Consider the following 15249-nt stretch of genomic DNA (forward strand, 5'->3'; position numbering starts at 1 on the left):
ATGAGAATTGCAATTATCACCACAACAAAGGAAAGGAAGCATAGTTGATATTAATGGCCCACTGTATAGAAGAACTCACATTAATTTCTCTCCATGAGTAAATGAAATAAATCTTAAATGTGACTCCCTGCCAACATTCAAGCTCAATGTAATCGATCTTTCACACTATAACCAGAGGAACCTTACAAACCTGATCATAGCCATTTCCCTACCTAAATAATGTCATTAGCATCCTGCTTCCCCAGAACTAAACTACAAATCACTGGTTTAATCTGAAAGTCCTTCCCAGTTTCCTTTTGTCCCACCCCTCTCCAGCTACATCATTTGCCCTAACTTCTCTATCCTCACCCCATTTCCACAATTCATCCAGAGCTCCAAATATAATACTCTTCTTAATTTTTTCATACCTGAACCATTGCATCAGCTTTCTCTCTTCTTGGATTGCCTTCCCTTCAATTCATCCCTTAGGAAATGATCTGTTGATCAAAATTATGTTCAAACATCATTATCTCTTTGGTGGTCTTCTTTGCTCCCCTAGGTCAAATTAATGTTGCTCTTCTTGTGCCCACAGGAACCTCCTACATAGATAATCAATTGTAACACATTAACATTATTAAGAAGTGATTTTCTAGACATAGTTTTACTCAATTAAACCCTAACAATAACCTCATAAGGCTGGTACTATGATTATTGTCACCAATTTTCAAATAAGACAGTCTGAGACAAACATACACTGAGTGTCCTACATAAGGTCATACAAGCATTCATTGACAAACACAATTTTGGAATACAGTTGGTCTGTCCCCATATTCACTCTTAAAGATTATCCCACAGTTCCTGTCATCAGTCTGTTTCCCAAAAAGACAGAGGAATCACTTGAGGGCCTCCTGGGATCAAGCTAAAAAGAGAATTCAGGGCTTTGTTTGGCTAGAGGTTCCATGAGGCAGGAGTCAACTTCCATAGGAAGCCTCGAAATCAGGGGAAAAAAAGCAGATCCATGATCTAAAATGGGCGATTAAGTCAAGCAAACCAAAGAGATAAGATTTCACAAGCCCTCAAATAAAAAGCAAATACAAATGTCAGAAACTGGGCTCTGAAATAGATCAAAAGTGAGAATAACTCTGGTTCCAAAAGCAGGGTAATTTCTAACTCCTTATGTCCTGAAAAATAAGCTAAGAGAAGTTCTCCCTTAGAGGAAGTAGAAATAAATCTATCCATTGCCGCGGACCGGGTTCTGTCGGGACAACGGAGGATACCTAGGGGAGGAACCTGGAATAGCAGGGGAGATGGCAAACAGACAACTCACACACAAGAGGAGTGGATGCTGAGTGCTGAGTGCTGAGTGCTGAGTGCGATTTAATGCAGAGGATAACAAACTTTTATAACAGAAGTCTTCATAAGAAAAGGGCAAAAGTTTACACAATCTTGCTGCAGGGCTTCATTCTTGGGTGGTCACCAGCTGGTCGCCTGAAAGGCACTTGTTTCTGGCTTATCTCTAAGAAATATAATGGGTTTCGGCGTTTGTCACCATCTAACCATTACCTTATTTCTATAGAGGCCTTAATTATCCCATAAGATTTTTCCTGTTCCTTCTTTAATAGTAAGGTCACGGAGGCCTAGATGTAGAAAGTCTCTTAGTAAATGAGATTAACAGGAAGTTCTTTCTCCTAAGTAGTTATCTCCGCAATTGCCATACATTCTTTCTGTTCTAGCCACGCCTACAGCTTCTTGTAAATCTCTTACAATTCCTTCTGCTGGAGTGACTTTGTGAAACCCCCAATACTTTTATATTTACTTATAACTTGTCTACTAGCCTCCATAAGAGGGGTTTCAGGGTAGCACTTAACTCTGGTGAGTTAGTCATATTTTTAAGACACTCATCAGATATTGGAGTCGTCAACACTCTTAAGAAAGAGCTTTGAATAAGGGAACGTTGACAAAGAGCAGTAGAAACAGTAAAAGATTAATAGGCACTCTTATACAGTGAGGAAAAGAAAGGCAGAAACACATCTTTCCCAGGGGCTTGCCAGCCTTTTTCCAGGAGTAGGCCTCTTAGAAACCCTATTCTCCGAGGTAGACTTCGGTGAAGTCCCAAAACTTGGAGATAGGTTTCTGTAAAGCCCCATTCTCTGAGGTAGACTTCGGTGAAGTCCCAAAACTCAGAGATAGGTCTCTGAAGCCCCTATCTTGGTCTGATAGATGGTTTCCCATGCTAAGCAGACTCCACTGGAGTCGGCGTGGCAATCCATGTGCTTCAAAGTGTCAGAAAACTATAAACTCCCCTTTCAAAGCTTTTTCACTTCCTTGTTCAGGATAGGGGAGGTCAAATTTTGAACAGCTCCTCACTGGCCTGGGCAAGGTTCTCTCCCATGTGAACAGCACATTCCCCATATTGCAAAACAAGGACCACAGTCATTTATTCATAAATCATAGACTACTCAATTGTAATTTTTGTGTGTGATGCTGGGATTAACTTCTTGTAATTGCTAAACAAGCACTCAATACTGAGCCAGTCCCTAGCCCTCATTTGTAACTTTTATCAGCTTGCTATTTGTCTTAATTGGCACTGCAGTTCAGGTCAAAATTCACCAAATGTCTTCAGCAATAGCCTTGTTCCCTCTGGCACCCTATTCTGCAAATTGCATTTTTCTTCACAGAGTTAGTGAAAAAGGAGCACATTTTTTAGGACCCTACTCAAATGCATTTTTCTTCATGAAGTGTTACTTTTTCAACTTTATTGAAAGTAAGCTGATTCTCTCAAATTCCTACACACATTCTTTGTACCAATTATATTCTCTGTATTTTTATGTCAATAGCCTTGATTGATGATTCTATTCCCAGTGCAACTACCACTAATCCTAGTAGCTATCTCTTTTTTTTTTTCCTGTGCTAGAAACTGAGCTTCAACTCATGGCTTGGAATTCTCAAGGTCTCCGTTGACCATACCTTCACTTCCAACATTTTTCTGATTAGTTGAAGGTAAGAATCTCACTGTTTTTCCTACTCCAAACCCCATGATTCTTAGATTGGGCCTCTTGAGCAGCTAAGCTTATACATGTGAACCACCAGCACCTGGGTTCACTTCTTAAGAATATGCTATGGGGGCTGGGATGGTGGCTCAGTGGTAGAGCGCTTGCCTTGCATGCATGAGGCCCTGGGTTCAATTTCTCAGCACCGCATAAGCAAAAAGAAAAAAGCCGGAAGAGGCGCTGTGGCTCAAGTGGTAGAGCGTTAGCCTTGAGCTGAAGAGCTAAGGGACAGCGCCCAGGCCCAGAGTTCAAGCTCCATGACCAGATGCCCCCACCCCCCCCAAAAGAATATGCTATGGGCCTTTACATATAGTCACTTATTCAACAACCTGAAATGCAGTTGTTTCATGTCAGTAAATAAGAATCACTTTGAAAAACTATGAAATAATCTTTTGTAGAAAAGACATATTCTTATCTCTATTTTATAAACAAGAAAGCTAAGTACTAAATCATTGACAGTCCTGTCAAGTTCACACACCAGTTAGCCATAGAGATTTGAAATGACTCCAGGCCTGATTTCTACATACAGTTGTACTTACTATCTGTGTGCTGACTCAGTTTTCCTGTCTCCATGCAATAAAGCTGATATCATGTGAACATGGACTGAAAGCAGAACAAATTATAAGCAATAGAAAATGTGTCTTTCTTCTGAGCTGAGGCATTTTAGAGTACAACCCTGGAAGCCACAAAAGAGAGAGCCTGGATCTAAAAAACACATTATACAATGCAGAGGTGTTACAACATCAGACCTTCAGAAAGCAAAAGACAAACCAGTGATGATCCCTTAGTTCTCTAATTTGTTTTTCTTGTTGTCAATGCTGCTATAATAGAGACTCTCAAACCTAGTTTCTCAACCCTAACTCTCCTCCAACTTCTGATTCAACATTTCAGAGTATTTTTCAGCTAACACAGGCAGAAGAAAGAAGAGAAGGAAATGAATACAGTAAAGGAAATAAAACAATAGTGAAGCAATCAGATAGAATATGTGAGGAATTCACGGAGAACCTCACAAATCCTAGAGTACCTCAGGTGTAATCTCAGATTCCACAAGATCATCTCAGAGTAAGAGAAGAGGACTGAATGCAAATGAGTTATGCAGTTATCCTACTCCAACAAAAGTCTTTTCTCGTCTTTCTACCTATACTACATTTACATATTAGTTTCATTTCCTGTGTATCAGGAAATCTTGTCTTACATTGGAATACAGGAGTCAGAATAGCTTTTAGAAACAGCACAAATTCAATCACTTATTTCAGGTAATTTTTGCTTATTATTCATGAAAGAGGATCATGGACTTCTTCATTTCAGTTTCTATAATGTTAGGCATTATGCTCTCTACTGCCTTTCCTATGCATTGGCCATAAAAGATACACTCTTTCCATACTATTAAATTTAGAAATATTAAATGTGTTTGCCTTCCTCCAGAAAATTCACCATAGTAATTTACACTACTCACAAAAACCCAAACATATACACATTACTTAATGGCAGTATTTCTCACAATGGTGCAAAACTAGAAACCTCCGTGTTCCACACTATATTATTTCATAGTGTTTTTAAAGTGATTCTTATTTACTGACATCAGACAAGCACATTTCAGGCTTGTGAGTAAAATAAAACTGTAAATTACAAAAAGTCTGTATTTTGATTCTATTTATGTGTGTGTTTGTATATATGTCTGAGGACTATTTTGTGTATGGAAATAAAGAAGGCATAAAAATCTGCTTCAGAATTTTAACAGTTCTTTCTTACTGGTAGGTTTTGAGATGCACTTCACTTTTATACTCTTCTGTGTTGCTTCTGTTTTAAATGTTCATCTCTCTCTCTCTCTCTCTCTCTCTCTCTCTCTATATATATATATATATATATATATATATAAATATAAAGGATTAGAGATATAGCTTAATGACAATGCTTATCTAGCATGCTTAAGATATCAGGTTCAATATCCACTAGCACAAAAATCACAGATTCATATTGGAAAAATGTTTAAGCTGTATCTTAGCTGCCACATTCCAGCACACCAAAATTTCATTCAATGGAAACACAAAGTGACATAAACTAAGGTTAGCAATCTAGTTTATAGAGATCACTTCTACCTAGTTTCTATAATCAGAATGTTGCCTGTTATTACTCAATCTATAATGAAAATAATGAGGTTTCAAAAGTACACTCAGAGTTAATTCTTTCACTTCAGATTTCAACATTAAACCATAAAGATAGATTCTACATATAGACCATAATTCCAATGAAACCTTGGGTGAAAATCTTGTTGCAGAATGAGTTCCTAAGTGATAATGTTTTTCTCTTTCTGACCACATTTCCAATTTATGAAGTCATAAATGTTAACAGTACCAGAAAATTTACTGGCTGTCAAATAAAGCAAAAATAAGAGAGGCTCTAAACTGTATTTGTTAACACACCCAGTAGTATATCAGACAAGATATTGTGAAATAAGTTCTATACTTCAAGCCTCTTTTACCTGTTAAAGGATTTTTTTTCAAATAAGAAAGTAATAGACAAAATACACCATCAAGTTTTCTATTTTAAAATCTAACCACCAGAATTTACCAACTAAAATTGCAAAATAGGAGAGTAAACAGGAAAAGATTCTAAAATTCTATTGGAACAATAACACCGGTTATTCCACCAGAGTATGAATGAAGTTTGATTTTAGGGCTAGCCCATCCATTAAACAGATGCTACATTAAACATAAAGTTGCTTAATAACAAAGTATTTGTGTCACTGGCTATTCTGGTTAAACACACACTATATTCATCATGGTTAAAACAATAAAGATTAATTTGTACTTTAAGTCATAGCTCAGTTGGTTGCATAGCTATTCAGGAAAGCTCTCATTCATCTAAATGGTGACTTACAGAGACAAGATTCTTCCATATTGCAGTTTAACATTTGGAATATGTAGTTTCCAACGTTGCCACAGAACAGATGCTGGGGAATAAAATAGAGGATTTTATGGATTGAGCTGGAAATAGCATATACCATTTACACCTATGTGCCTTTGTCTAGAAGTTAACCATATTATTTCACCTTGCTCCATGAAAGAATTGAAAATATAGTTTGTGTACCTAGGAAGACAAAATGGATTTGTGAACATGACGAATGCTGCTGTAGTATGATGTTAACTGTTCTTTTTATCTTTGTAGAACATATTAGATACTATGGTAATTTCTTTCCTTTTCTGTATGCCTCAAACTCATGTGGCAAAGGAACACTCACTGCTCTAAAGTATAGACCTAAAATTTATCTCCAGCTTCTCCCTTTCCTCAGTGCTCCCACAGTCATCAACATTCCTGTGGCTCATTTTTTTCAGCCTATGCCTTTATCACCCTCACCATCAGCTCACATGTTCAACTACCCTCTCCTGGAAAGAAATCTCTGCCTCCACTCTGACCTCAACCTCAATTTTCCCACCCCATGGTCACCTCCACCAATGCAGAAACAATAACAAATCTTTATTATCCTAAGACATAGTATCACTTCTCCTTACCTTTACACCTCAGTAGGTTTACTTCAGGCTCTATAAACTGAGACTACCTAACTTTCTGATCCTTTTGCTCAATATTATAGCTCAACCAGTTGTATTATATTCTGCCTCCAGGACGTCTTTACTGTCTGTAATTTTCTGCACTCTACTTTCCAGTCTCCTGTTCTCTATTAGTTAAACATAGGCTTCTGTGACAAAAAAACATAAACATTTCATTCTGCTGAAAAGTTTCAGACTATTTTCTTCTGCTTTCATGGAATAACCAATAAATTCTCATCATCTAAATCACCCATCTCCATAATGGCACACCAGAATTTCTTGATCCTAACTGTAAGTTGGGACTTACTGTTGAGCCTTCCCCTATGGTCAATTCTTCTTATATTCTCCCCAACTTCTAGTAACTACCATTCTACTCTCAACTATGACATCAGCTTGGATGAGGTGGGGAAGTGAGGGTGGGGAGGTTTTTTCTTTTCATCTTCTCATGACAGTTAACATGATATACTGAGTTTTATTTTAAAAGCTATATTGTTTTGACTAATAAACCAAAATTATTAAAAAGATAATAATAAGGATAATAACACTGAATTGCAGAACAAAAATAAAAAATCAGTGGCTTGACAGTTTGTTTCTTCTCTCCTAAAGTCCAAATTAGGTATTTGTGATAGCCAAGCAACTCTTCTCTTGATGCAGGAATATAGATTCTTCCATGGATTCTGCTTAACTTTGATACCTGGCTTCCAGTGTCACTAGTGCAAGAAGAGAAAGGATAATGATTAGGAGAGTTTTATAGACTAAGCCTGAAAATAGCACATATCGTGAGACTGACAATATTACATGGCTAGAACTCATTTACATGGCTACACTTAAAAATCAAAGTAGGGTGTGAATTCAAAGGATACTGGATCTGAAAAATAGCTTTCCATTAACTATTTTCCTATCACTCTAGCTCCTTCCTCCTCTGCATATTTCTAGTATTTTCTAGAACCTTCCTGATATGCTGCATCAAACTCTGAATTGGAATTTGTTAAATATCTCACAATATCTCCTACAACTACAAAACTGCTCTGCACACTAAATGATTTCCTTACATATGGACTAAGGAGACAAACAATAATCTCTTAGGAGCTATTAAAGTATATACAGGCATTTCTTTATATTCTAAGTGGTCCCAGACTTCTAGAAATTGAGAGTTTGGCTCTACACATTTGATTGTTCTTTTTCTTGCCATATAGACATACATTTGCAATATTTTAAAATATGGAATGCTTCAGCAATTTGTTTGTCATCTTTATACAGGAGACATGCTAATCTCTGCATCATTTCAATCTTAGTATACAGTATATGTTGCTGTAGCAAATACTTGATATTGCTTTCTATTGCCTTCAGCATGTTGATGCTCTAGCCAGCCCTTCCTTACTGTTTCTACAATATGCAGCAATGGATTCTACAACAAATATAATCAAATAAATATAATCTCTAACAAATGTAATTATTCCATATTATATATTATATTGTTATATATTAATGTAGTTACTAATATATATTTGATTATAGTTTACAAGAGAATAAATAACAGCAAAACTGTTCAGGCTGTGGCCCATGGGAGCACTTGTTCACTTTGCAATGCCCATCCCTAAAATAATAAAAACTTGTCTTCTTTCCCCTCTTCCCACCATTACTATGTGTTCATTGAAGAGTATTTAATAAATGAAGTCACCTAAGAATTCTAACCAAATCTACAATTTTATCAGCAATTCACCTTTATATTATCCCAATAAACCAAGACAGGAAGAGATGAAAAAGAAATTAGAGAGCTAAAGAAGCCTTAAAATTGTGGTCGATATTAAAGCAGATAGTTGTGACAGAGCTACAATAGATTTTTCAATAGCATCCTAGTTAACCCATGAGAAGTCTATATATCCCAAGAATTTCATAATGCCTCTTCTTTAAACACAACATAAATATGAAAACATACATATAATTGCATCAATTCAACTTCATGAAGAATTAATATAGCTTGTCAGAGGTGTCTATCTGAATAGCATTGAATAGAGGCATAAAGCAATTTCTAAAAGGAAACTACAAGAATAATTCATGTATTTTTTTAAACAAAAATGGTAACAATTTCCATGATAAAGGGAAAAATACTTCAAATATTTCCAAGAATATTAAAGTCCATGGGCTCAGTAAAAAGTTCTATGTACCAAAATCAATATCATTGTATAAGTTAATGTTGGTAGAGGTTGTAATTTTAATTGACTTCTGTTCCCGTGGGCCATTATTTTTATCATCACATTAATTAAAGTGCTTTGAACTAAATGTTAATTCAATGTAGTTTGAAATGAAGCAGAACAAAATTTCTTTAAGCCACACGGACCTCTAGAGACACAAGATTATAAAGATGCTGGAGTAAAATAAAAAGGCATCTCAACAAAATCAACGTGATTAAAATGGGTTTATATTTTGTTACAAGAAAGGACAATAAACTGAACCGTGTGCAATACTCCACTAAATATACAGCATTGTAAGTTATTAAAATTTCACTGCAAAGACAAAAAGACAGAGGCAAAGAGAAATAATCTAGACCAAAAAAAAGACTTTGCAACAACTGAAAATGCCCAAGTTTACAAACAATTGAAATGTATGTAACAGTTCAAAGCCAGCCCAGGCAAGAAAGACCGTGAGACTCCTATCTCCAATAAACCACCAGAAAACCAGAAGTGGCACTGTAGCTCAAGTGGTAGAGCGCTCGCTTTGAGCTGAAGAGCTGAGGGACAGAGCCCAGGCCCAGAGTTCAAGCCCCAGGACTGACAAAAACAAAAAAACAAAAACAAAACTATTTTCCAATTTAAAAAGCATCCACAAAACCAAAAAGAAATCTACATTAAATTTACCTATTAAAAATCCTCTATTAGCCAGGTGCTGGTGGCTCATGTCTGGAAACCTAGCTACATCTGTAATCCTAGCTACTCAGGAGGCTAAGATCTGAGAGTCATGGTTCAAAACCAGTCCAGGCAGGAAAGTCTGTGATACTTTTATCTCCCATTAACCACCAGAGAACCAAAGTGGTGCTGTGGTTCAACTGATAGAACACTAGCCTTGAGCTGAAAAGCTCAAGGACAGCACCCAAGCCCAGAGTTCAAGACTCATGACCAACACACACACACACACACACACACACACACACAAACACACACACACACACACACACAACCACACACACACACACAGAGACACACACACACACATCCTCTATTATTAAATTATATAATTAAACTGGTTCATAGAGTACATCACTAGTAAAGATGGTTATATTTGGTGCAGAATGTTACTGTAACAAAGGATAACAAAGTGAGAAGCTTGCAGCACAAAAAAGTGAAGTCTCACAGTTTTGGATATTAGAAGGCTGAAGTCAAAGGTGTCAGCTGAACTTTGCTCCTCCTGCTTCTTTCTAGCTTTTGTGGTGGCCATAAGCTTTTCACATTCCTTGTCTTGCACTTTTACCACTCTGATATTTTCTTCTACTATCTTCTCTCTGCATGTATCACTTTATTTTTCCCTTTCCTTTTAAGGATGCTGATCATTTCTGATAAATGTACCACTACTACTACTACTAGTAATACTACTTCCAAAGAAGGACATAGTCTGAGATACTAGGTTAGTACTTTATCATATTTTTGGGAAACATACATTAAAAATGATGATACCAGGCAGGCACTGGTGGCTCACACCTGTAATCCTAGCTACTCAAGGGACTGATATCTGAGGATCATGGTTCAAAGCCAGCATGAGCAGGAAAGCCTGTGAGATTTTTATTTCCAATTAACTACTAGGAAACCAGAAGTGGTGCTATGGCTCCAAATGATGGAGTGCTAACCTTGAGCAAAAAATCTCAGAAAGCACCCAGGTCCTAAGTTAAAGCCCACGACCAACAAAACAAATGATGATACCTATCACTGATTATGGGGAAATACATGTGCATAGAAACCTGACAGTTCTGGCAAAAATCAAGAACTCTAACAACAACAGATGCTGGAGGGGATGTGGACAGAAAGGAACCTTACTTCATTGTTGGTGGGAATGTAAACTTGTTCAACCACTTTGGAAAGCAGTATGGAGGTTCCTCAAAAGACTTCACATAGAACTCCCCTATGACCCAGCAATCCCACTTTTGGGCATTTAACCAAATGTTTACAAACAAGACCACACTAAAGCTACCAGCACAACTATGTTTATTGCAGCATTATTTACCATAGCTAAGATATGGAACCAACCCAGATGCCCCTCAGTAGATGAATGGATCAAGAAAATGTGGTATATATACACAATGGAATTCTATGCCTCCATCAGAAAGAATGACATTGCCCCATTTGTTAGGAAATGGAAAAACTTGGAAAAAATTATATTAAGTGAAGAAAGCCAGGCCCAAAGAAACATAGGTCCCATGGTTTCCCTTATTTGTAATATCTAGTATATGTATGAGTCAAGCGGAAAAGGTCAGATAATGTGATGTCAGGAAAATGAACCCTTAGATGTATATTTTAATGTTTTTTTCTTTCATGCATGTGTTTCTAATGCATTTATAAGATTATCTCTTTGTTGCTTTGTATGTCCCTCCTCCACAGTATAACCCCTGCTTTCACTATATTTGATGTCAGTATAACTTGTGGAGGAGATGGGGAAAAACCAGTTGTTTAAGGATACAGGTGGACCTGTTGCAACAATGAGAAGTACAAGTTGTCATGTCCAAAACGAGCTTTACAACGTCGGTGCGGGGGGGGGGGGGGAGGGGGAAGGGGGGAAAGGAGAAGGATTGGGATTCGGGGGGAGGGGGGAGGCTGGGAAGGGATGTGAAGGGTAAACAAAGGAGGAGGCTGCAATGCTTGGTAAGAAATGTACACATTATCCTGCCCATGTAATTGTAACTCCTCTGTACAGTATGTTCACAAATAAAATTAAACTAATTAAAAAAAAAGAAATGCAAATCAATACAACACTGAGTTACCATTTCACCCCAGTTAGAATGACTATAATCAAGAACTCTATAACAACAGATACTGAAGGGGATGTGGACAGAAGGGAACGCTACTGCATTGTTGGTGGGAATGTAAACTTGTTCAACCAATTTGGAAAGTATTATGGAGGTTCCTCAAAAGACTCCACATAGAACTCCCCTATGACCCAGCAATCCCACTTTTGGGCATTTACCTGAATGATCACAAACAAGACCTTACTAGAGCTACCAGCACAACTATGTTTATTGCACCATTACTTACCATAGCTAAGATGTGGAACCAACCAAGATGCACCTCAGTAGATGAATGGATCAAGAAAATGTGGTATATATACACAATGGAATTCTATGCCTCCATCAGAAAGAATGACATTGTCCCATTTGTTAGGAAATGGAAAGACTTGGAAAAAATTATATTAAGTGTAATAATCCAGGCCCAAAGAAACATAGGTCCCATAGTTTCCCTTATTTGCAATAACTAGTATATGTTTGAGACAAGCAGAAAAGGTCAGATAAGTTGATGTTAGGCAAAATGAACTCCAAGATAAGGACTCAAGTGGTTTTTCTTTCTTGCTATTGTTTCTAACATATTTATAAGGTGATTTTTTTGTTGCTTTGTATGTCCCTGCCCCCCATGGTATAATCCTTGTTTTCACTGTATTTGATGTTGGTATAATTTGGCGAGGGGAAGGGAAGAAACAAATTGTTTAAATAGGGATACAGGTGGACCCATTGCAACAATGAAATACACAAGATGCTATGTCAGAAAAACGAACTTTACAACTTTGTGCGGGGAAGAGGGGGGCAGGGATGGGAAAGGGAAAGAAAGGAAGAGGCAACAATGCTTGATAAGAAATGTACTCGTTAGATTGCTCATGTAATTATAACTCCTCTGTATGGTATTTTCATAATAAAAAACTTAATAATAAAAAAAACCTGACAGTTCTAAAATAGGAAACAATTTGGGCATGATGGCACTTATCTGAAATCCCAACTCTGGAGGTAGAAACAGGAAGATGAAGACCTGTAGACCAGGCTGTTAGTAGTAGTTGGACAACATCAAGAATACAAATAATAACAGATTCTAATATGGATGTGAGTGTAAAGTAACTCTAGTACAATGTTAGTAAGAGCGTAAACTTGTTCAACCACATTGGAAAACAGTATGGAAGATCCTCAAAAAACTAAACAAAGAACTACAGTAAAATCCAGCAATTCTACTCTTAAAGATTACACACTAGGCTACAGTAAAGCCACCTGCACAACCATGTTTATTGTAGCACTGTTCCCCATAGCCAAGGTATGGAATCAGTCCATCAATAGATGAATGGGTAAAGAAATTTATATAACTGAATTTTACTCATCCTTTAGAAAGAATAATATTATATCATTTGCAAAAAAATGGAAAGACCTAGAAAATATCATCCTAAATGAAGTCAGGCTCAGGGAGTCAAAGATGTATGTTTTTTCTCACATATGAAAACTAGAATTCATTTATAAATATAAGTAAACATTTTCAATGGTATGCAAATGTACACAAATGTATCAGCCAAAATCTGGTAGAGTCAGGAAAGAACTCACAGTGTAAGTGCTAAGAGAGGCTGACTCACAGGCCAACAAAATAAACAACAGGAAATGAGTGTTCAAAAGTGAAAGGGATCAAAGAAAGGGAGCTAGACAAATGAAGAAGAGGGAAAGAATGCAGTCATAAAATTCAATGCTTATCTTACAAAATAGAGAAAGGGGTGAAATTGGGAGGGATAGGGGAAAGTGATAAAAGCGATGATATTAATCAAGATGCATTGTACTCATATATTGCTTTGTTGAACGGCAATTCCTTAACATAACTACTTTAGCATACTAAAAATACACTAAAAATAAAATATAAAATAAACATAAAAAGAAAAGTAATGTCATTTGTCAAATTGGCATTTATAGGACAGAATCTATGTACTGAGTTTATCTCTGGCAGAAAATAGAATTGCACTACAATGTATTACAATAAAAATGTTAACTCCTAAGGTTGGTCAAAGTGGCTTAAACCAGCTCCTTAAATATTGCTAGTGAAGGTGGATATGGTCCAAGGTAGATATGTTCCTGTGTAGTACAGAATGGGATCCAGAACCAGTGCTTTTTGAACCAGTAAGTATTTTTATTTTCCCCTTAAATCTGGTGACTAGAAGGAAACATAAAAACTAAACCTGGAAGATATTTTCTTGCCAAATAGTAAAAAAGTTATCAAAAAGTACTGACATCAAATCTGGCTGAAGCAGCTCATGTCTGTAACCCTTACTACTCACCAAGTTGAGATCCAAGGATCATGGTTATAAACTAGCCCAGCCCAGACAGAAAAAATCGATCATACACACACACACACACAGACACACACCAGAAAAATCCATGTCACACTTACCGCCAATAACATCACCAGAAAACAAGAAATGGTGCTGTGGCTCAAGTGGTAAGAGTGCTAGCCTTGAGCAAAAATACTCAGGGACAGTGCTCAGGCCCTGAGTTCATGCCCTAGGACCAGCTCAAGAAGTAAAAAAGTACTAACATTGTGTCATGGGGATTCAGGAGCAAGTGAAGGATGTAAAAGGTGCAAAGACTAGAAAATAAGCCCATCAATAAATGTAAATGCATTAAGACACACCAAATTCATTTAAATCTCAAGAGATCCTGTGATATTCAAAGTTATTATAGCCAAGGAGTCTCTGCAGAAACAAGTGATAGATGATACATAGCTAGCTAGCTAGCTAGATAGATAGATAGATAGAAAGAATTTTAAAATTACTATAAAAGTTCAGATAATCATGGAATCTTAAGAAGTCTTACAATCTGGCCAGGCATAGTGGTGCCTGGTTTGACACGGGAGAAGCTGAGTCCTGAGGATCACATGGAAATCTACAACAAAATCCAGTTTCAGGTAAACAAATCCAAAAAATAATAAAAAGAAGAATGTCACAACCTGACATCTAAAATATAGAAGTCTAGGAAACCAGTGGTGTAATCTAAGTCTGAACTGAAAATCTTGAGAACAAGTCAATTCCCTTGTATTATGTTAGTCCCAGTCTGAATGTCCAAGAACCAGAAATGTTAAATGTAAAGTCAGGAGAAGCTAAATATCCCGACCCAAAGAGGAAAATTAACCCTCTAACCACCTTTTGTTATTTACCCTTTCATTAGATTAAGTGATAAAGGTGATCTTTGGGGGAGGATGGGAAGCTGAAACAAAGGAGGAGGCAACAATGCTTGATAAGAAATGTACCTTGCCCATGTAATTGTAACCCCTCTGTACAGTATTTTCACAATAAAAAAGGTGATCTTTACTCAATCTACATATCAAAATACTAATCTCTCCTGGGAACATCTTCATATCCACCCCAAAAATAGCTTTGTCAGCTATCTGGAAATGTTTAGCCCACAACTTGATGCATACAATTAGCCATCATAATTAAGGAGATGTGATGAGCCTTTTCTTTTTTTTTCCTTTTGAAGAAAAATAGAGAAGTATATCATTTTGAAAACTTGCCAATAAAAGGCAAAAATTAAATATCGGTCCTCTTTTTTTTTTTTTCTGTTGGTCATGGTCTGTTGGGCCTGGGAACTGTCCCTGAGCTCTTCAACTCAAGGCTACTGCTCTACCCACTTAAGCCACAGCTCCACTTCAGTTTTCTGGTGGTTTATTAGAGAT

The 15249-nt window shown here is 36.9% G+C and overlaps 1 non-coding gene across 1 annotated transcript; it reads right to left on the minus strand.

The window, feature by feature from the left end:
* Positions 1-7792: 7792 nt before the first annotated feature.
* LOC138815096 (U6 spliceosomal RNA) lies at positions 7793-7902 on the minus strand. Its single transcript, XR_011368156.1, has one exon. It is a non-coding gene; the product is annotated as a U6 spliceosomal RNA (small nuclear RNA).
* Positions 7903-15249: the final 7347 nt, after the last annotated feature.

The sequence above is a fragment of the Dipodomys merriami genome, unplaced genomic scaffold (assembly GCF_024711535.1).
Source record: "Dipodomys merriami isolate MVZ:Mamm:240054 unplaced genomic scaffold, mDipMer1.0.p SCAF_62, whole genome shotgun sequence".
In the NCBI taxonomy this organism is placed as follows: domain Eukaryota; kingdom Metazoa; phylum Chordata; class Mammalia; order Rodentia; family Heteromyidae; genus Dipodomys; species Dipodomys merriami.